Genomic DNA, 21,594 nt, shown 5'->3' on the forward strand with positions numbered 1-21,594 from the left:
AAACTCTTACTTTCAAAATGACAGATAGAATCCTGGCTTAATGGTGATGACTATTAAAATAACCCATGCCTAAGCCCAGAATTATATATAGTCTTCCCTACCTTATGCTCCTAACATGGTCTTTTTAGACTCTACTAGAGAACTCCATGTGTGATTTCAACAGGAAGCAGACTTACAAGGCAGTATTTAGAGGCTTTGGAGTTGGATAGAAATGGATTCAAACAATGAGGGTCTACGAAAAAGGTATATAGTCATTTTCCCATGAAAAAAATGAATAACATTATTTAATACCTAGGATTGTGGAGTGGATTACAGATGATAATGCCTACAAATTTCTTAACATACTACCTGACATTTAGTAAGGATTCAAGAAATAATAGGTGGTATGATTAGACTTGTCTTGAATTATCCTGGCTCCCTACAGCTCACACAAATTCCAATTTTTTTTTAGTACATGTTTGCTACTGAGTAAGTCAAAGTAATCTGGGATACCTCTATTTGAAGTGGGTGTTTGAATTTAACATGAATGGTTCAACATAATAAGACTAAAATTTGTATTATATAATTCTGTTTGTCACAAGGTTTATTTGTCTATTATATTTTAATAGGCTACATGTGGTCAGAACTTAAGTTTTGTGGTCAGTGTATTCTGTATTTGGGTAAGTATTTTACCTATGGTAGAAAGCATAGGACTAAATGTAGGTGAAGATGGTATGCTTTCACTTGGGACACATAGGATACATTTGTACATGACGATTTAATAGATGATGTAACTTTCCTCTTATTTAATCAATGATATACTCAAGATGCTGATGAGTAATGTGGTTTTGTGAAATGGCTAGACCTGTAACTGAAACTCAGGACTCCCAACTTCTGGTCCCATGGTATATTGCTTTCCTTTACAATTATTTACTTGAGGAATTTATAACTCATCTATTTAAATGTGACCGATATAAAATTTTCTTATACTGAATGTTATTTTCAAAAGGCAAATGGTATGCGCACTCATCTCATTTGAGGCGCTTTAGATAATGTTCACAGTTATGAGAAATAAATGTTAGCCTTTATAAATTCATATCAAAATGAGGTTTAATGTTTAGTAATGAAGAATCTTTTTCACAGCCCTGATACTGTTATCTGGCTTATTCATGACTTACTTATCTCATTTCAGCTTACATTTTAAGTCATTCTTGGTTACTCAGGACTTAGGGGATGCTAAATGTGTTGAGGGCACCATTCAGGTATGGTTCTATCATTAGCTGTAGGTGGCCGCAACCTCAGATCACTGTAAAAACCGTCATGACATCATTACCCTGGTTCTATCTTCCTGGGAAAAATTGTGAACCTGTTTTGATTGCTGTCTGCTTAGTGCCTAACACGAATTAGCACAAACATTTTTTCCCCTAGAATTGAAAAACTAAAAAATACTTATGTTGTCAACTACCAAAAACAGAGGTCTATACTTAAAATGGATACATATTTCTGAGATTTTATTACTGGTTCTGCAACCAATTTTGGCTATGTTTATATTATTTACTTTTATATTGACATGATATCCAAAAGATTGGGTTGAATAAGTAGACAATATAAATCTCTGTACCTGGCTATTTATACTGTGAGAATAGAACTGTGATTAATGTGTTGTGTGGTGTTATGTAAAACCAAACTATTGAAATCATATAAATGATTTAAGTTGTATTTATATCCTCAAGCCATATTTTTAGTCACATATTGGGAGCATGAATTACTTTGCTCATCATAATGATCTACAAGGTTATCAGCAACTATGATCATATAATAGGGAAATTTCTTTGATGGTACGAAATGAGATAAATTGTTTTAGCACTGTTGAATTTACGTCAATAACTTTCGAGTATTTATGTATTTTTTAGGATGAGTTTGTATTGCTTCATATTAGTTCTGTTCTTTAGAATGGGTTTTCAGTGCCATGCAAGTTTCATGTGGCTTAGGTGTTTTCCATAATAGTGTTATTTTTGAGTCCCTTCAAGATGTTTCCTCTTTCAGGAAAAGGCATTGTCATACTTTGTCATCACTTCAAACTTCAATTTCTTTAATATAATCCTCATAGTAATCTAACCAGGTATGCATTATGACTCTTCTACAGATAAAAGGAAGTCAAATCAAGAAAAGGTTACGCAAACTGTACGAGATCACATACGTTCTAAGTGGTGTGAGAAGCAGCAGCCTAGGCCAATCTGATGCCAGAATCTGTTCTTAATTAATCTACTATATTGTGTGTGCTGACATTTGTCAAGACTTAACTCCCGCTGTATTTTAAAATCCTCCTGCATCATTGGCTACCTTTAGTCTTACATCTAGTGGACATTCAGGGTAAACTTTCATTCTTTATTTAGCTTTCTTAAAGAGCAAGCTAATTTCTTACCTCTGAGCCTCCCTTTGGTCTTGTTTGCCCTTAGAGGATTTAGGAACCTGGTTGGTGGTGCCTTCTACTCATGGAGTATTTTGGAGTTATTGGGTGGGTCAGAAATATTGGTCACTTTTTCTGGTCTATTTATACTTGATGAATCAGTATGATAAAGTAGCAAGAATACAGGTACTAGAGTAAGACCCAGGAGATTCAAATCCTGATCTAGAATGTCCAGCCTCCTCACATCAGGAAAGCAGTAGAGTTTTTCTGAGCCTTCCTTTCTCAGATTATGGGACTCATAAAGATTTACTGAAGGAAAATATAAGAACATACTCAGAAAAGTTATTTTTTTCTAGATAATTGACCTTAAGCAGTTGTATAATTCCATTGTTATCACTATTGAAGAATATCTTTCTTTTGTTATTTAATATTTGATATTAATTCTATCTCGAGACATATGATCTAGGTTGTTGTATGTTAAAACTAAGACATTTTTCAGAGTTTCTAAGGATGTCAGAAATATAAGCATCATTTAGAACCATGACTAGTTTTCCAGATAAGTGCTCTGTTTGGAGAAAATTCAAGTACACTTCTATTTCCCATACCATTACAAGTTAGGCAGTGCCTTCCAGCTATTTCTGGCCAGTGGGCTGAGAGGGGAAGAAATATGGGTCTATCCCAGGCAAAAGCATTTTGAGAAGGAGTATGGCCCTTCAGCTCTTTTTTCAATGCAGTAACTTAAAAGTTGAATGTTTCTGTTAACAGAGTAACAAGATGTAAATAGCCTAATTCCATGTGACATTAGTTGGAAGATACCAGACCCACAGAGGACCTTGCATGAGCAAGCACTTTACTTTTACAAATATGCTATAATTCTTTGGGGGGGAGTGTTGGTTATTGTGCTATTGCCTAACCTAACCTAACATAACTATTACATGTCACCAATGGAAAAGTCTGGTTTTTACGTGGTAAGGATACAGGGAACTAGAAAATATTAGGAAGAGTTGCAACCAATAACCTAAATAATTTACATAGGCATTTTATTGGAAAAGTCTTTTTTTTAACCCATAACTAGTTCTATGGTTCCATTGTATGGAGAAAATGATATTTTAAGCCACTTTCAAAACAAGTATTTGTCACACTCAATATTTTCTTGTTGAATTAGAGATTTATCCAGACCAGCCCTTGGTCAATATAAGATTCTTCAATGTGAACAATAAACAAAACAAAAAATGCAAGTAATCACGCCATGCCTGGTTAGATTAATACTTTCTGTTCAATTGAGAATTAACATCTCTTACATTATTAAAAATAAATATTTCGAATCAGATTGAAAACTCAGGAATAGAACTGTTCACTGTGTGGACAATTGTGTACAAAGACAAGTGAGATTTTTAATAAAAAGATTTATGAAAGTGTCATGATTCAATTATTTTGTTTACCATAATGACAAAATCAGATCAGTGATACAACAAGTCAATCAACCTCAAAGTATTGTTCTATAACTTCTTGAATGGCTACTGTGTCAGTGGGTCAGTTGTGAACTGAAATGCCTTTGTTTCCAAGCCCCTCACTTCTGTACCAAAGTACTTGTATCTGATAGTGTGGAAACAAAGAGGTGAAGTTTGTTTCATGTTCTGTATGGTTTGATTGCCACAGTTCATGAACACTTAAAATAGACATGGGATTCTTTTTGTTTATGTAAAGATAATGAAATTCTTGTTCCAATGGATAGGCCAAAATGATACTCCTCACTATTCCTTAGTCTTGCACTCCCCTGCCTTGTTAGTGATGAGCAGGATAATGGCAGAGTGCAGTGTAGCAGGATGGTGGTTGAGCTGGAAGTCAGGAGTTGGTAGCTTACTACTGGTTTTATTGCAGATGCATTTTTACCTGAGTGTCCCTGGGTTGGTCACAGAACTGTCTCGACTTTACTGCCCTTACTTGTAGGATGAAGGTACCAAAATCTTTCATACTTCAACTTTAAGAGTTGGAAGAGGCATAGATTAATTAAAGTCCATGAAAATAACTTAGTGACATATGAATGTTATATTTATTAAAACTGAAGGACACACACACACACACACACACACACATACACACACACACAAATAATCATTTTTTTGGCCAAGTCAATTCCCTTGGTTCTGTGCCTTCCAACTTGGAACACCAACTCTATTCCTCCAATCTCTTCTTGGAGACATTTTTCCCCCTTTCACCTCAGGCCAAAATCTTGGCTAACTGCTCTTTATCTATGTTCCAGAGAACCCTCTGCATAACTGCATTACAGCATTTGCCACATCACACTGATGGGATGCATCTCTGTCTGTCTCCTCCTCTAGGCAGAGAGCTCCCTGAGAGCAGTGGCAATCATTTTTATTTTTGCATCTCTCATTCTCAACATAATGGTTGGCACATGTAGATGCTTCTAAATGCACCAAACTGATCATAAAGCTTGGAGACACTATGATGACTACTATATTTTTAAACAATAATTTCCATTTAAAAATATTATTCCACTTGGCTAGGTGACAATTTATAATAAATATGACTTTGCAATTTCTAATTGGAAACCTTTTAATTTCTTAATTAGCTTCATACAATTTATGTTAATCTAGTAGAAAGCAATAAGAGGGTAATTATTTTTTCTGCTTCTAATATTACTAGTAATATTTTTTTTTGCAAAACATGAAAATTCTTTGCAACTTTTTCCTTTTAAAGTTCTACTGAGCCGTTTATGGAATGGCAACCTGCCAAATGGTGATCCATTTTCTCAAAAACATCGTTTGAGACCATGCCAACCAGGCACACTGAGCTTATCTACTGCATCATAGTACAGTCACATAATTCGTGCAAAATTATGTTTGACATTAAATTATGAACCCTTAGCGTAATAATAAAAAAATAAATAACCCTAAAAGCAAATTAAAAATATGTTTTCACTGGAGCAGGTTATTAGAGCACTGGAAACTTGATCTGTGGTAGTCAATCCATGGGCATGCTTCCATTTCTGGAGGGGTTTGAAATTTCTCTCTGTGCAGAGAAAAATCCCTAATTCATGAAAGGAAAATTAGCTAATAAAATAATTTTTTCCTCCTGAACTGCTCTGTTGATGAAAACATGTCCACTGCAATCATAGAAATGAGTGACTTTTCAAATAAAGTAGCCCGCGTTGCCATAAACAGAAGGATGGTAAGGCCGTTGCTGTTTCTTGCCAAAGGAAAGAGTAGCCAGCTGTGTCCGGCTTTTTTTTTTTTTTTTTTTCCCTCCTGCAATATTCATATAAATAGTCTATTCTTCAGACTGGTGTAGCCCAAAGAGAGCCCATCAAAGAGTATCCGAGTTCCCTCTGAGTCTGTGCTTTCGGAAACCTTAGTTATCAGTTAAAAAAAAAAAAAGAGAGACAGAATATTTCTACTTGATGGCACCTAGAATTTCAGTCTTCATAACTATCTTTATGTTTCAAGTGATTTTCTCAGTTGTTGACCTATAAATTATAGACTTATGTTTTGGTGGCGTCTACGTGGTCACTATTTTGATATATAAATCCAGAAATTTATGTTCTGGTCATAGCATATTAATTGACTGCAGTCCTCACTGCCCTTAAACTGAGATTAAATTATTATGTAGGTATCTCCCATGATAAATGACAACAGTCATGAAATATAACAGAATTTATTTCCACTTTATTTATAAGGTTAAATTTTAATTGCCTTTCGTATAAGCATACTGTTCATTCTTGCTTGTAGTTAAAATTTAGCCTGATTTTTCTTATAGTTAAATGTATTTTGGCATCTGTATAAATGTTTATGAAAGATAACTTGTATTCTTTTATAAAAGCATCAAAAGGGGTATGTTTTCTTTAATGTAATGAGAAATAAAGCTCAGGAATCAGACAGACTACATCTGTGGGGAAGATACCAGAGTACATTTTACCCAAGATAACATTTCAAAAGGATTGCCAGGTAACCTGCAAAATTGTAATGTGTTTTGCTGCCAAATTCATTTTAGCATTGGGAATTAATTTTCCAACGTGTTTTTGGAAGTAAGAGGTGAATTAATTATTGCAGGCACTGTGATATCTTTGGAAGTCTGAAGTTAGACAGTGATTCAGATGAACTCGGAACCAGTAATAGAATTGGACTTCACTCCTTTATCTTTCAAGGACTCTTTTACATGACAACACAACATACACACTGCTCCAAGGGATACCTTTGGCACTTTTACAATTCTAATTTTTTCCTACACCCCACTTCATTGTTGATTCTTGGAACCTAAGCAGGACAGAGAGGTGTAGAACAGAGATCAGAGTTGTCAGCTTTCCCAAGCAAGCCTGAGATCTCCTGTCAGTTCAAGGAGCATTTATAAAAATTTTCCATCCAGAGTTTTTGGTCTTCTTAGTTAGGAATGCAAATCTTTGCTGTGGATTTCAACAGGATTCATGATTCAGGAGGGGTCTGAAGGTGAGCAACAGTCACCAGGACACTGGGATTGATCCTACACAATCTCATGGAGGAGTTACATGTTTAGATCTGTGATGTGCACCAGGTTAAACCAGAACAAGAGACAGAACAGGTGTCTTCCCCAACATACAGGTTTGGAGAGTTGTCAAGTAGTATATATGTGTCTTTGATATCAGAGAACTAAAAGACTACTTCACTAGTGAAAATCAGTCCTGAGCCTATAGAGAAGCATGAAACGACAGGAGTTTGTGAAACAGCATAATGTGTCTCTGCTGGCAGTTATTTTTCCTTCCTCTCAGTTTTCTGGTACATATTGTGTTTGCCTCTTTCTTTTATTTCTTTCATTTTTCAAACAAAACCAGACCAGTAGCATATCATATTAAAGTTTATCTGATAATATTTAGGAGGTTCACATTCTGTCAGAATTCTTTTTTTTCCCCCCTTTTTCAATACAAATGAGTGTACAAGAAACTTTAACTATTAAGGCAGGTTCCTTCCTTCCTTCCTTCCTTCCTTCCTTCCTTCCTTCCTTCCTTCCTTCCTTCCTTCCTCCCTCCCTCCCTCCCTCCCTCCCTCCCTCCCTCCCTTCCTTCCTTCCTTCCTTCCTTCCTTCCTTCCTTCCTTCCTTCCTTCCTTCCAGTAATAGTAGCTTAAATGGAGCAGATGGTTTTTCTGGGGCAACAGGCTTACTCCGTTGCAAGTCTACTGGGTCAAAGGCTCTTTGGTGAAGAGTTAACTGCGCTTAGATTTTGGCCTTTAAGTTCCAGATTGAACATCTCTCCTCTGGCTGAATTTTATTACTATGTAATAAAATAAAATCCAAGGTACTTAAACTCTTTTTAATGAGGACTACCAAAATATTTTTATACTTTGATTCTCTCTTTGTCCTCTCCATATTTTAATGAGGTTGAGAGAGAGGGAGAGATAGAGAGAGAGAATTTCAACCATGTGTACATAACATTGAAATAATGGGGGCAAAAAATTCAGATAAGCAGTTATTTTGTTTGTCTGCCTATGAAAGGAAAACCAAGTTTTTTTTTTTTTCTGTTCTTTTCTTTCTTTTATTCCTGATGCATTTATCAGATTAACTAGGTGTTTACCTCAGAATCAAGGCAGTTATAGCTGGTTTTGAAAAGAAAACAAAGTAATTTACACCCATTTCTTAGTTATCCTTTCCTTTTCTTCTAGTTTGACCATTTGTTTATTTTGACCTTGCACTTGGACCCCAACATTCCCTTAAAGAAAATAGCAAGCAAACAAAAAAACCCAAATTGCCAATTCTGTTTTTTTTTTTTTTAAGATTATTTCTTTAAACTCAGTAATTGACAGTTTTAAATATAATACTAAATTTATAGTTAGAACACAAGGTTTGACTCCTTTCTTTGCTGAGACACTAACTAAAGTATTTAATATATGTACACAGTGCTGTATATATTCATTTAAACAGGACTATAAGCAGCAAATTTTGTTTTTGTTTTTTGAAATATCACATTTACTATTTGACTACATGGTTATTCTACTGTTGGCTTCCTCTCCAGTATAAAAATAAAATAGACAACTAGAGCAATACCATGGCTAACTCAGGGTAAAATTACTTTAAATGAATTATTGAATCGAAATGAAAAAAAATTAATGACTCACTCTTGACTTTTTCAATGAGAAGCAATATGGTCTTCACTTCAGGCATTCTGTATGCAGTTATTTCAAAGTTGCACTAATTTTGTATCAGATAAAGAAAATTACACATATCTTCCCAAACCAACACAGCAGAGCACACTGGCTATGTCTCTTGCTAGCATATGGTATTCATCATTAGCAGTAGCGGCAGCAGCCACCTCTTTTAGTTGACTGGTGGAAAACAGAGCTCCAACTCCAGTCTCTGTCTGCTCGCCATAGCTTTTTCCAGCTAAATTGGTACCACGATCTGTATGGTTTCATCATTCCATTGGCAGTTTAATATAAACATCTGTTTCCAGTCTTTTATATCCTATCTGAGATTTATTCAGTCCCTCTGAGTTATCTGTCCTTTTCTCCTTCCCTATTTCTTTCCCTTGACTTTGAAATGCGGTTATATTTTCCAATACTTCCTTGATCTTTGGCTCAGATGTGTGCATCATTAAATCTATTTAATTATATTCTTTTCTTCTGGAGTCTGAACTGTTTGTTTATAACTCTTATCCTTGTGCTTTATCCTTATGCATTATATGTGTAATTAAGCTCATTACCCTCACAGTTCAACTTGCCTTGGAAATAAAGTAATGCAGTTCCAGGTTCCAATGATAAAGGTGATTGTTTCATTGGGATTGACATCATGATCAAACTGAAGAATTTTACTCAAGTTCAATTATTTGTCTACTCTCCACCCATATTTTACATTTGCCACTATAAAATGTAAGCATTTGAAGGTTCTGGTGCTCTGGATTCCTATTATTCCTTTTCTCTTCCATTAAATTTGTAATGTTGGATTAGCAAGGGTCTTTCTCGCAAGGCAATAATCTTTGGGAGAAGCAGAGATCCTGAATCAAAGACAGTAGAGTCTTTTAATCCAGTGATTGGTTAAATGTCAGGAAATGTCCGGCCCAGAGGTCATTACTATTAAGTCAAATAGAAAGCTTTTATTTTCCTATCTTCTTTTTATTCTGGGAGCTGGTCATAAAGATTGATGCTGTATATGTCACTAACCACTGGGAAATGGTGGAATTCTGTAAACAATTGGCAAGCAGAACTTTGTTCTTATTGTCCCATTAAGCTTAATATGAGGTGTTAAATTTAATGAAACGTGGTGAGTGAAGTGCTATTTTCTTATTGGTTACTGTAACAGTCATTAACAAGTAGGACATGACTAGCACTGAAAATAGAATACTGTATCCATGACAACACAGAGTTCAGCTTTTCCATTTTCAGCAAATGGGACAGCAATTACTTAATATTTTCTTGATTTATTAATTTCCTTATAAGTGGGAGTAACAAAGAGACTCTTGAACAGGGCATTTACTAATCTAAATTAAAATTTTTAGCTACACCATATATGAAATCGGTTGGTCATTCACACATTCCTGTAAACATTTCCTGAGATTCTACTATGTGGTAGAGCATAACCTTATAGAAATGAATGAGCCTAGTTCCTGCCTACAAGTTGGTCATGGTCTGAGCATCAACATCCCAGAAGAACTAAATCAGTCACAAGGGAATAAGGCCCACTGATCTGCACCCTCACATGCCCCATAAGTGATTCTGGGATTCCCTAAAGTTCAAGAACAACCAGTTGAATGAAGAAATTAAATATTTTCCAACTGATAGCTCATTTTATATCTAAATGAAATAGAAAAATAAGAGGATACTTTAAGAGAGTCATCACCATGTAAAACTTCAGAAAATTCATGAATATTTATTCTTTAGGTTTATGGTCAAGAAATGTAGGCCATGGACTAACCAGCTATACATAATTTATTAAAAACTTAATGGAAATAAAAAATTCCTTATGAAAACCTTACACATTTCATGGTTCTTGCCACATCTCCTTGGTTAACCCATTGCTTCATGAATACTATAAATGACCACCCTTAAAATAGAATTGTACATTACAAGATTCTTGCAAAAAACAATTACTCTCATTTATTTCAAAATCCTGTATCTGCAACAATGTTAGACAGATGAACTTTCAATAAATGTCCAGTCCATTCATGGATTTAAACCATCAAAGAATCAATTCACTTTTGCATGTGTTTTCTCTTTTACAAATTGAAGGTGAAAATAGGGGTTGGAGAGAAGGATGGTCTCTCAGTTCTCTCCCAATCTCAATATTTCATTATCCTATATTTTAGAAGTGTATATACTCCAAATGCTCCCAATGTTCTCCCTCTCTACCTCTCTCTTTCCCTCTCTCTCTCTCTGTCTCTCTCACTTAAACACACATGCATATACCTATTTTACTACATGTATTATGTATTCTCTATTTTGCTTATTAAACCTTAATTCTTTGTGTAATTATATCTCAGTTTTTCATTATAGCCATGGCCTTGAATCTCTGCCCACTAATACATGTGTGTTCTTCCAAACCACCAGTTTATACTCAGAACTGCTTTTTCTCAAACTTGAAATAAGGTATTTCAACCTTTTGCATTTGGGAGGCCATCTGTCCTGTGAAGTGTTCCAATGACAATAACCACCAACCTCCTTGTGCTGTTGTACAGTTATCACCCCCAACTCCCATCAGTTGACCATGAGACTATTACTTGAGAAGAACACTTTTCTTTTTTGCTTTTAAATTGGAACTGTTGACATACTTTATAAACTCCCCAAAATTATATTTCATAGCATCCAATATGTTAAGTAGAACCATTTATAATAGTGTGACACTAATTTGAAGAGTGAGTTGCTTTGCAGGTAGGTGGATAGAGTAACTTAGTGGTGAGGATAATGTGAAGCTATTTGTGGTTCTGGTGTGATCCCTGTGGAATCAGTTACCATCTTATCTGTTACAGATGAAAACTGTAGCTCTACCCTAGTTCACTATTTCAATATGAAGATGACGTTACAGGTAGTGTGTTGGAGGCCAACTGAAGAACATTCTTATGTAATCAGACCTGGGTTCAAATTTCTTCACTGCTGTTCACTTCCTGTGTGATCGTAAACAAATTAAATGTCCCCTCTGAATCTATTTTTCTAATTGTAAAAAAAAAAATCCTCATAGTTTAGGATTGCTTTGAAGGTTAAGTGATGGGGTGAATATATGGAATACACATCACAGGTCTCAGCATAAGCCACTTAAGTATACATCTGTATCTGCAATTCAAACCTCTACTAAGAAAATAAAAAAAAAAAAAAAAAGAAAAAAGGCAAACGAAACAAAAACAAAAAAATCTATCTCTCCATGTAAATTTTATCCCCAAGCGAAAATGTGAACTCATTACCCCATCAAACTCCAGCTCTTATATTTCCTTCATTTTATCATTGAATGAATGTCATTTCTACTCAGATGTTTACCCACATCATAAGCTTCCCTATTTTTCACTCTTATGTTCAACCAAGCACTAATATCAGATGGTTTTCAACACTCAAATTCCTCCTTACAATTAATTCCTTAATGAGCACTTAAAATACCTGGCTTAGAATATCATATTATACTCTCTAAGTCAACCTCCTGGTATTCCTGGTACTACTACCTGGGAGAAATGTTAAAATAATAATTTTGATCATGGTAATCCCCTTTTTGAAATCAGTCAATGGTACCTTATAACATATTTTCATAAAATTCAAACTTGTTTGCATGACATACAAAGGTCCTTGTAGTTTCCAGGATAACTATCTTACCCTATATACTTTGACCACATGTTTTTCTCCAGAAACTCTGAAAAAATTACTTTTTTCATGATTTAGATTCTTCTAAAAGCAAATTCTGAGCGAGGACTTGGTAGCACAGAGTGTATTTGGGTGGTTACATAATGGAAACAGGAATAGAGACTTAGATGTGCTTTTGATAGGCCTTATTATTGAAGTCCCTATAATAGCAATAGAGCTTCATTCTCTGAACCTCTGAGCAGCCTATAATGTTAAAAGAATTGTTGGAAGGACAGGAGACTGAGTCAATTATTCACAATCTCTTGTGCCTCACTGGTTGTAGGATGAATTAGGGTGTGATGTTCTAATACTTCTATGTTATATATGTGCAGAGGCTAGCTGGGCTTCCAGAACTTCTGAAGAGTTCAGGAAGGGCTTGGCATGGTGGTGCATGCCTATAACCTCAGCAACTCAGGAGATTGAGGCAGGAGGATTGCAAGTTTGAAGACAGCCTCAGCAACTTAATGAATCCTTGTCCTAAAATCAAAAAGAAAAAGGATGACGGATGTAATTCAGTGGTAAAGCATCCCTGGGCTTGAACCCCAACACCCCCCCCCTCAAAAATAATAGGCTATGAAGTAGGAAATGTGTTAGTGGGTTGCTAGCTCTGAATTCTTTGTGGAAACACAAGGGAACATGACAGTGAACATCAAAGAGATGCTTCACTGGGCTATGTTTCTGAGCCTTGGCATGAATTGTTCCCACGTGCCTAAAATGTCTTCCTTTCTTCTTTAGATGTAAGGTCATATTATTTTTTTTAAATTTTCATTAAAAATCATAAATTTACATAGGGCAATGTTGTTTGATTCATTCTGTTATTTTTTTCCCCTTCCCCCCCACCCCTCCCACCCCTCTTTTCCCTCTATACAGTCCTTCCTTCCTCCATTCTTACCACCCTCCTCATCCCTAACCCTAAACCTAACCCTAACCCTAACACTAACCCCTCCTACACCCCCTTATATGTCCTCATCCGCTTATCAGCGAGATCATTCGTCCTTTAGTTTTTTGAGATTGGCTTATCTCACTTAACATGATATTCACCAATTTCATCCATTTGCCTGCAAATGCCATAATTTTATCATTCTTCATGGCTTAGTAATATTCCATTATATATTTGCCACAGTGGCTTTATCCATTCATCAACTGAAGGGCATCTAGGTTGGTTCCACAATCTGGCTATAGTGAATTGAGCAGCTATGAACCTTGATGTGGCTGTGTCTCTGTAGTATGCTGATTTTAAGTACTTTGGGTATAGGTCAAGGAGTGGGATAGCTGGGTCAAATGGTGGTTCCATTCCAAGCTTCCTGAGGAAAGCTCTCTTTCCAGAGTGGCTGCACTAATTTGCAACTCCACCAGCAATGTATGAGTGTACCTTTTCCCCCACATCCTCGCCAACACCTATGGTTGCTTGTGTTCTTGATAATCGCCATTCTAATTGGGGTGAGATGAAATCTTACGGTAGTTTTGATTTGCATTTCTCTTATTACTAGAGATGTTGAACATTTTTTCATATATCTGCTGATTGCTTGTACATCTTCTTCTGTGAAGTGTCTGTTCATTTCCTAAGCCCATTTGTTGATTGGACTATTTGTATTCTTGGTGTAGAGTTTTTTGAGTTCTTTATAGATTCTGGAAATTAGCACTCTATCTGAAGTATGAGTGGCAAAGATATTCTCCCACTCTGTAGGCTCTCTCTTCACATTACTGGTAGTTTCCTTTGCTGAGAGAAAGCTTTTTAGTTTGAATCTATCCCAGTTGTTGATTCTTGCTTTTATTTCTTGTGCTATGGGAGTCCTGTTAAGGAAGTCTGATCCTAAGCCAACAAGTTGAAGGTTTGGACTTACTTTTTCTTCTATAAGATGCAGGGTCTCTGGTCTGATTCCAAGGTCCTTGATCCATTTTGAGTTGAGTTTTGTGCAGGGTGAGAGATAGGGATTTAGTTTCATTCTGTTGCATATGGATTTCCAGTTTTCCCAGCACCATTTGTTGAAGAGGCTATCTTTTCTCCATTGCATATTTTTGGCACCTTTGTCTAGTATGACAAAATTGTATTGATTTGGGTTTGTGTCCATGTCCTCTATTTTGTACCATTGATCTACCTGTCTATTTTGGTACCAATAACATGCCGTTTTTGTTACTATTGCTTTGTAATGGAGTTGAAGATCTGGTATTGCGATATCCCCTGCTTCGCTCTTTCTACTGAGGATTGCTTTAGCTATTCTGGGTTTCTTATTCTTCCAGATGAATTTCATAATTGCTTGCTCTATTTCTGTAAGGTACGTCATTGGGATTTTAATTGGAATTGCATTGAATCTGTATAGCACTTTAGGTAGTATGGCCATTTTGACAATATTAATTCTGCCTATCCAAGAACATGGGAGATCTGTCCATCTTCTAAGGTTTTCTTTAATTTCTTTCTTTAGTGTTCTGGAGTTCTCATTGTAGAGGTCTTTCACCTCTTTTGTGAGATTGATTCCCAAGTATTTTATTTTTTTTCGATGCTATTGTGAATGGGGTAGTTTTCATAATTTCTCTCTCTGAAGATTCATCAATTATGTATAAAAATACATTGGATTTATGAGCATTGATCTTGTAACCTGCTACTTTATTGAATTCAGTTATGAGTTCTAAGAGTTTTCTGGTGGAATTTCCAGATTCCTCTAAATATATAATCATGTCATCAGCGAACAGGGATAGTTTGAGTTCCTCTTTTCCAATTCGTATCCCTTTAGTTTCTTTGGTTTGTCTAATTGCTCTGGCTAGATTTCAAGAACAATATTGAATAGAAGTGGTGAAAGAGGGCATCCCTGTCTTGTTCCAGTTTTTAGGGGGAATGCTTTCAGTTTTTCACCATTTAGAATGATATTGGCCATGGGCTTAGCGTAAATGGCCTTTACAATGTTAAGGAATGTTCCCACTACCCCAATTTTCTCTAGTGTTCTGAGCATGAAGGGATGCTGTATTTTATCAAATGCTTTTTCTGCATCTATTGAAATAATCATGTGATTCTTAACTTTTAGTCTGTTGATACGGTGAATGACATTTATTGATTTCCGGAGGTTGAACCAACCTTGCTTCCCTGGGACAAAACCCACTTGATCGTGGTGCACTATCTTTTTAATATATTTTTGTATGCGATTTGCGAAAATTTTGTTGAGAATTTTTGTGTTGATGTTCATTAAGGATATTGGTCTGAAATTTTCTTTCCTCGATGTGTCTCTGTCTGGTTTACCTAAGGGTGAAATTGGCTTCATAGAATGAGTTTGGGAGGGTTCCCTCCTCTTCTATTTTATGGAATACTTTGAGAAGTATTGGAATGAGCTCTTCTTTAAAGGTTTTGTAGAACTTGGCTGAGAACTCATCTGGTCCCGGACTTTTCTTTGTTGGTAGGCTTTTGATGACCTCTTCTATTTCATTGCTTGAAATTGATTTATTTAAGTTGTGTATGTCCTCTTGGTTCAGTTTAGGTAATTCATATGTCTGTAGAAACTTGTCGATGTCTTCAAGGTTTTCTATTTTGTTGGAGTATAGATTTTCAAAATAGCTTCTAATTATTTTTTGTATTTCACTTGTGTCTGTTGTGATATTTCCTTGTTCATTCCGAATTTTAGTAATTTGAGTTTTCTCCCTCTTTCTCTTTGTTAGTGTGGCTAAGGGTCTATCAATTTTGTTTATTTTTCAAAGAACCAATTATTTATTTTGTTAATTTTTCCGATTGTTTCTTTTGTTTTAATTTCGTTGATTTCGGCTCTGATTTTAACTATTTCCTGTCTTCTACTACTTTTGGTGTTTGTCTGCTCTTCTTTTTCTAGGGCTTTGCGCTGTAGTGTTAAGTCATTTATTTGTTGATTTGTACTTCTTTCGTTGAATGCGCCCCATGAAATAAATCTTCCTCTAAGTACTGCTTTCATAGTGTCCCAGAGATTTTGATATGATGTGTCTTTGTTCTCATTTTCTTCTAAGAATTTTTTTATTTCCCTCCTGATGTATTCTGTTGTCCATTCATCATATAGTAGTGTATTATTTAATCTCCAGGTATTGGAGAAATTTCTGTTTTTTATTCTGTCATTTATTTCTAATTTCAATCCATTATGATTTGATAGAGTACAAGGTAGTATCTCTATCTTCTTTTATTTGCTAACAGTAGCTTTGTGGCATAAGACATGGTCTATTTTAGAGAAGGATCCATGTGCTGCTGAGAAGAAGGTGTATTCGTTCTTTGGTGGATGATATATTCTATATAAGTCGGTTAAGTCTAAATTGTTGATTGTGTTATTGAGATCTATAGTTTCTTTATTCAATTTTTGTTTGGATGATCTATCCAGTGGTGAGAGAGGTGTGTTAAAATTGCCTAGTATTATTGTGTTGTGGTCTATTTGATATCTGGCATTGAGAAGGATTTGTTTGACATACATGGATGAGCCAATGTTCTGGGCATAGATGTTTATGATTATTATGTCTTGCTGATTTATGCTTCCCTTAAGCAGTATGTAATGTCCTTCTTTATCCCTTCTGACTAGTTTTGGCTTGAAGTCCACATTATCTGAAATGAGGATGGATACTCCAGCTTTTTTGCTGTGTCCGTGTGCATGGTATGTTTTTCCCATCCTTTCACCTTTAGTCTATGGGTAGCTCTTTCTATGAGATATACCCATATATATGAATCTCTTGCAGGCAGCAAATTGTTGGATTTTTCTTTTTAATCCATTCTGCCAGTCTATGTCTTTTGATTGATGAGTTCAGGCCATTAACATTCAGGGTTATTATTGTGATATGATTTGTATTCCCAGTCATTTGACTCATTTTTGTTTTTTGACATGATTTGGTTTCCCCTTTATTTGGCTATTTCTTTAGGCTAGTTCCTCCCGTTGCTGATTTGCATCATTGTTTTTCATCTCTTCCTCATGGAATATTTTGCTGAGAATGTTCTGCAATGCTGGCTTTCTTTTTGTAAATTCCTTTAGCTTTTGTTTATCATGGAAGGATCTTATTTCATCGTCAAATCTGAAAGTAAGTTTTGCTGGGTGTAAGATTCTTGGTTGGCATCCATTTTCTTTCAGGGCTTGGTAAATGTTGTTCCAGGCCCTTCTAGCTCTTAGGGTCTGGATTGAAAAATCTGCTGATATTCTTATTGGTTTCCCCCTGAATGTAATTTGATTCTTTTCTCTCATGGCCTTTAAAATTCTGTCTTTATTTTGTATGTTACGTATTTTCATTATCATGTGCCTTGGTGTGGGTCTGTTGTAATTTTGTGTATTTGGAGTCCTATGAGCCTCTTGTACTTGGTTTTCCATTTCATTCTTCAGATTTGGGAAATTTTTTGATATTATTTCATTGAATAGATTGTTCATTCCTTTGGTTTGTTTCTCTAAGCCTTCCTCAATCCCAATAATTCTTAAATTTGGCCTTTTCATGATATCCCATAATTCTTGTAGATTCTGTTCATGATTTCTTACCATCTTTTCTGTTTGGTCTACTTTGTTTTCAAGATTAAATATTTTGTCTTGAATATCTGAGGTTCTGTCTTCCAGGTGTTCTATCCTATTGGTTATACTTTCTATGGAGTTTTTAACTTGGTTTATTGTTTCCTTCATTTCAAGGATTTCTGTTTGTTTTTTTTTTTCAATATCTTTAGCTCTTTATTGAAATGATCTCTTGCTTTCTGTATTTGCTCCTTTAACTGTTGATTGGTGCGATCATTTAATGTGTGCATTTGCTCTTTCATCTCCTCATTTGCTTCCCTGATTGTTTTAATTATGTACATTCTTAACTCCCTTTCTGACATTTCTTCTGCTGTGCTGTCATTGGGTTTTATTGATATAGTATCTAGGTTTGTTTGGGACATTTTCTTCCCTTGTTTTCTCATATTGGTCAGATGTCAGTGGGACTTTGTGATATTGCAGAATTCTTCTATTGGCTTATATTGTCCCTGTAGATTTCCAGTGTATCACCTTCCTGCCTTCAGTAACCTGAAATCTTGGAGTAACTTGATAATTCAGTGCTTCCACGGAAAGCTGCCCCTAGTCCTCTATTGGTTCCAGGACTTGGAGCTGGCTCTGTGTGGAAAGGCTCTCACTGGGCGGGGGTGGGGGGGGGGGGGGGGGGGTGGTGTCTGCTCCGAGAAGCTAGCGTGGAAAGGTGCTTCCCCCTGGAGGGGGCCAGGCTGGGGGCTGCTTGGGGAAGTCCCTGGTTGCCCTGTCCTGGTCCCTGAAGCTTAGTTCTGTGCAGAAAGGCTCTCACTGGGGGGCCTGCTCCGAGATGCTGGAGAATCTGGCCCAGTGGGAGGAGCCCACCGCCAGAGTGGGTAGGGCTGCCTGGGGAGGACTCTTGCTGCTCTGCCTTACTCTAATAAGCCACCTGAATCCGGGCCTGCCGCCCGGGCAGTGCTTCACCACTTCACCGGGTGGGGGAGACTCACCCCGAGGCTCTATTTTTAGTCCAAGTCTCTCAATGTCTCCCCTTCTTGAATCCTGGGTTCTGGAGTTACTGGAGATGCAGTCACCCTCTAGGACGCCATCTTGGATTTCCCCATGGAAAAAGCCTGCGGCCTGGGAGCCGGGGGACAGGTCTGCCTGGAGAGGTCTCTGGCTGCCTTGCCCTGGTCCCAGAGGCTGCTTGTGGGCCAGAGGTCACCGCTGGCTTGGGGACTTGTGGCTGGCTCTGTGTGGAAATGCTCTCACTGGGCGGTCTGCTCCGAGAAGCTAGCCTGAATAGGTGCTTCCCGCTGGAGGGGGCCGGGCTGCGGGCTGCTTGGGGAAATCCCTGGCTGCCTTGTCCTGGTCCCTGAAGCAACCTGCGGACAGGAACTCGCTGGCCTTGTTCAGGGAACTGAAGCTTGGTTCTGTGCAGAAAGGCTCTTACTCCCAAGGTCATATTATTAACTCATAGTGATCCTTCCGCCAAGAATTTTCCCCTGATCATGAACATTATCTGTAAGTCTTTTTCACTGTGCTGTCACATATCAAACTAAATGGCTCTTATCACCTTATTTCTGTCCCTAGAGATAAAGCACCTTGAGGGTAGGAAATGCTTGACTATGCTTAGATTTTTAGTAGAAAAATATAATACAGTATTCTAGAACTTAAATCCATTTTTGCTGAATGACTGAGGACATAAATGAATAGAAGAAAGCTCTCAGATTACTTATTTTAAAGTGTTATTTTTTGTTTTTAATTTTGTCACCTCTTCTTTCAAAAATGATCACTAACTCTACCCTTCTGATACATAATAGTTAAATTCTTTACCTTGGCTTTCCAAAATATCTTGAATATAGATATTGGTATTCTAACCAATTGGTATTCTTATTGGTGTTCTAACCTGATTGCCCATTACCCCCAGTTGTTAATTTTTCGCTGCTACTATCCCACTCAGTGTCCCTTATATAGCCTTCAAGAGCTCCATCTTCATGTCTTTGGGTCATGCTATTCTGGATTTTTAAAAATGTACATCTGTCTTTGAACACATATTTTGGGCTACAATTAAAAAACTTGCCCCAAGAAAAGAAAAAAAACAAAAACAAAAACAAAACAAAAAACAACACCTCTGTCTGAGCCTGAGTGGCCATTCTCTCTTCTTTGAATTCCTGCATTTATTTATTTTTGTCCAAGGGTTACTAGTGACAGTGCCATGAGTTTGTCATGTGCATGAACTCTCTATCTTCAAATACACTTTATGTTCCTGAGGTCAGATTCCTTGCCTTACACACACTCTGGAATGAGACTTTGTGTCTGCAGGTGAATTCTTATGTACAAAGCAAATTCAATACTGTTTCTTCATGAACAGAACATGTAGACTTTTGCTTACATATTAGTCTTTCCAATCATACTTGGGACTCCAGGTAGAGAAGAGCTGCATAATATTATGTACAACAGCATTGACCTGACCAAAAAGTGGCAAAGGAGATGGAGATTTGCTCATAATTTTACAAGTGGGGGAGAACTGGTTTAAAGTGTTCAAAAACAGAGATCATAAAGAGGGACTGTGTAATAAAAAAATTCAAGTATATCTCCTAGAACAATGAAACTTTGCTAGATATAAAAATAACCAGAGAATTTATTAACTTTTGAAAAAAATTCATACTGATATTACCATTCTAAAATTTATTTGATTTTATAATGTTTTGATGAATGTAAAAGAGATATAGTTAGGTGATCATAAAATATATGCCGCAATTCTATTTTATAAATTAGTAGTGATTAAGAGATATGGCCTTTAAATTTTGGAAAAATTAGAAACAACTGGTAAAAGGTGTAGTGGAGAACTGGAAAGCTGGGGGTAGAAATGAGTGCAGATTTTCACTGTAATATCTCTTTTTAAAACTGTTAGTATATATTATTTATCAAATCACTGAAATATTGAAAGATTTTCTCCTTTATTTTTGGCCTTTCAAGAAATGAAGCATCAATATGGAGCATGATGAAACTGGCATTTTTAAGTTTTTGCTCTGTGTGACTATCATTTAATATTGGACCAATTACACAATATGAAAATTATGCATGCTCAAATAGACATTGGTTAAATCAATTGATAAAGCTGAACTAAGAAAAATAGAAATATTATTAATATTTAATGAATTGAACAGATAGACCTTTGTTTAAATCATATTTAGAAACTTTAATTACAATATAATTCAAGCTTTTCAGCATGATACGATTTTCTGGTTAATTCTGTGAATTTACTTTAAAAAATATAATAAACTTAAGCAGGGGATTTTCTTAAATAGAAAAAGAAATGAATTTTTTAAGTCTCTCCCTTCCCCCCACTTGGCTACCTACCCCCTAATTCTTCCAACATTAATACAATGTTGCTGACTATATTATGTTGTTACTAGATTGTGTCAAATCAAGAGAATAATTGGACATTAAGATTCATCTCTGAATACATTAATTAGATGATTTCTTTATTTCTGTCTTAAGTTACTAATGATTTCCTCTCCATAACTAGGGAAACTCTGTAAGAACTCATTATCCTTATGGGAATCTATAGCTACTTTAAGATGATTTTTGGTGGTTGTGGTTGTTCTGGTAACAGTAGACTCTGTATTGAATTCCAAAAATTAAAATTTCAAAAAGAAAGGGTATTATTTATATTTAAAATGTGTGCCCTTCAGGGGGTTATTTCTTTTCAGTTGTAATATGTTCCACAACAATGGTACCTATGGAGAGACATGAGGACCCCATGAATACTAATGTGCTCATTAGGATGATTGTTGCTAAGTCATATTCTTTTAAGAATATCTCTTCTACATGTGGAAGACCTGGCCATAATCCTCTGTGACTCAGAGGATGTGCCTTACTGTGCTGGGTACTCACTGTGAACAGGTTCTTAGTGTTACTTAACTCTGTGTTCCAAGTGTCCTGCCCAGTGCAGATTACAGGAGGCACTTAATTTTCATTATTACCT

General features: G+C 36.2%; 1 long non-coding RNA gene across 1 annotated transcript in view; it reads right to left on the reverse strand.

Moving 5' to 3' along the window:
- The window catches only part of LOC306658569, a 136,036-nt gene extending 127,161 nt beyond the window's left edge, over positions 1–8,875 (reverse strand). The window contains exon 1 of the long non-coding RNA XR_013763078.1: positions 8,494–8,875. This is a non-coding gene — a long non-coding RNA (uncharacterized lncRNA). The remainder of the gene's footprint in view (positions 1–8,493) is intronic.
- Between the last annotated feature and the right edge of the window lie 12,719 nt (positions 8,876–21,594).

The sequence above is a fragment of the Sciurus vulgaris genome (genome assembly GCF_902686455.1).
Source record: "Sciurus vulgaris genome assembly, chromosome: 3".
NCBI lineage: Eukaryota > Metazoa > Chordata > Mammalia > Rodentia > Sciuridae > Sciurus > Sciurus vulgaris.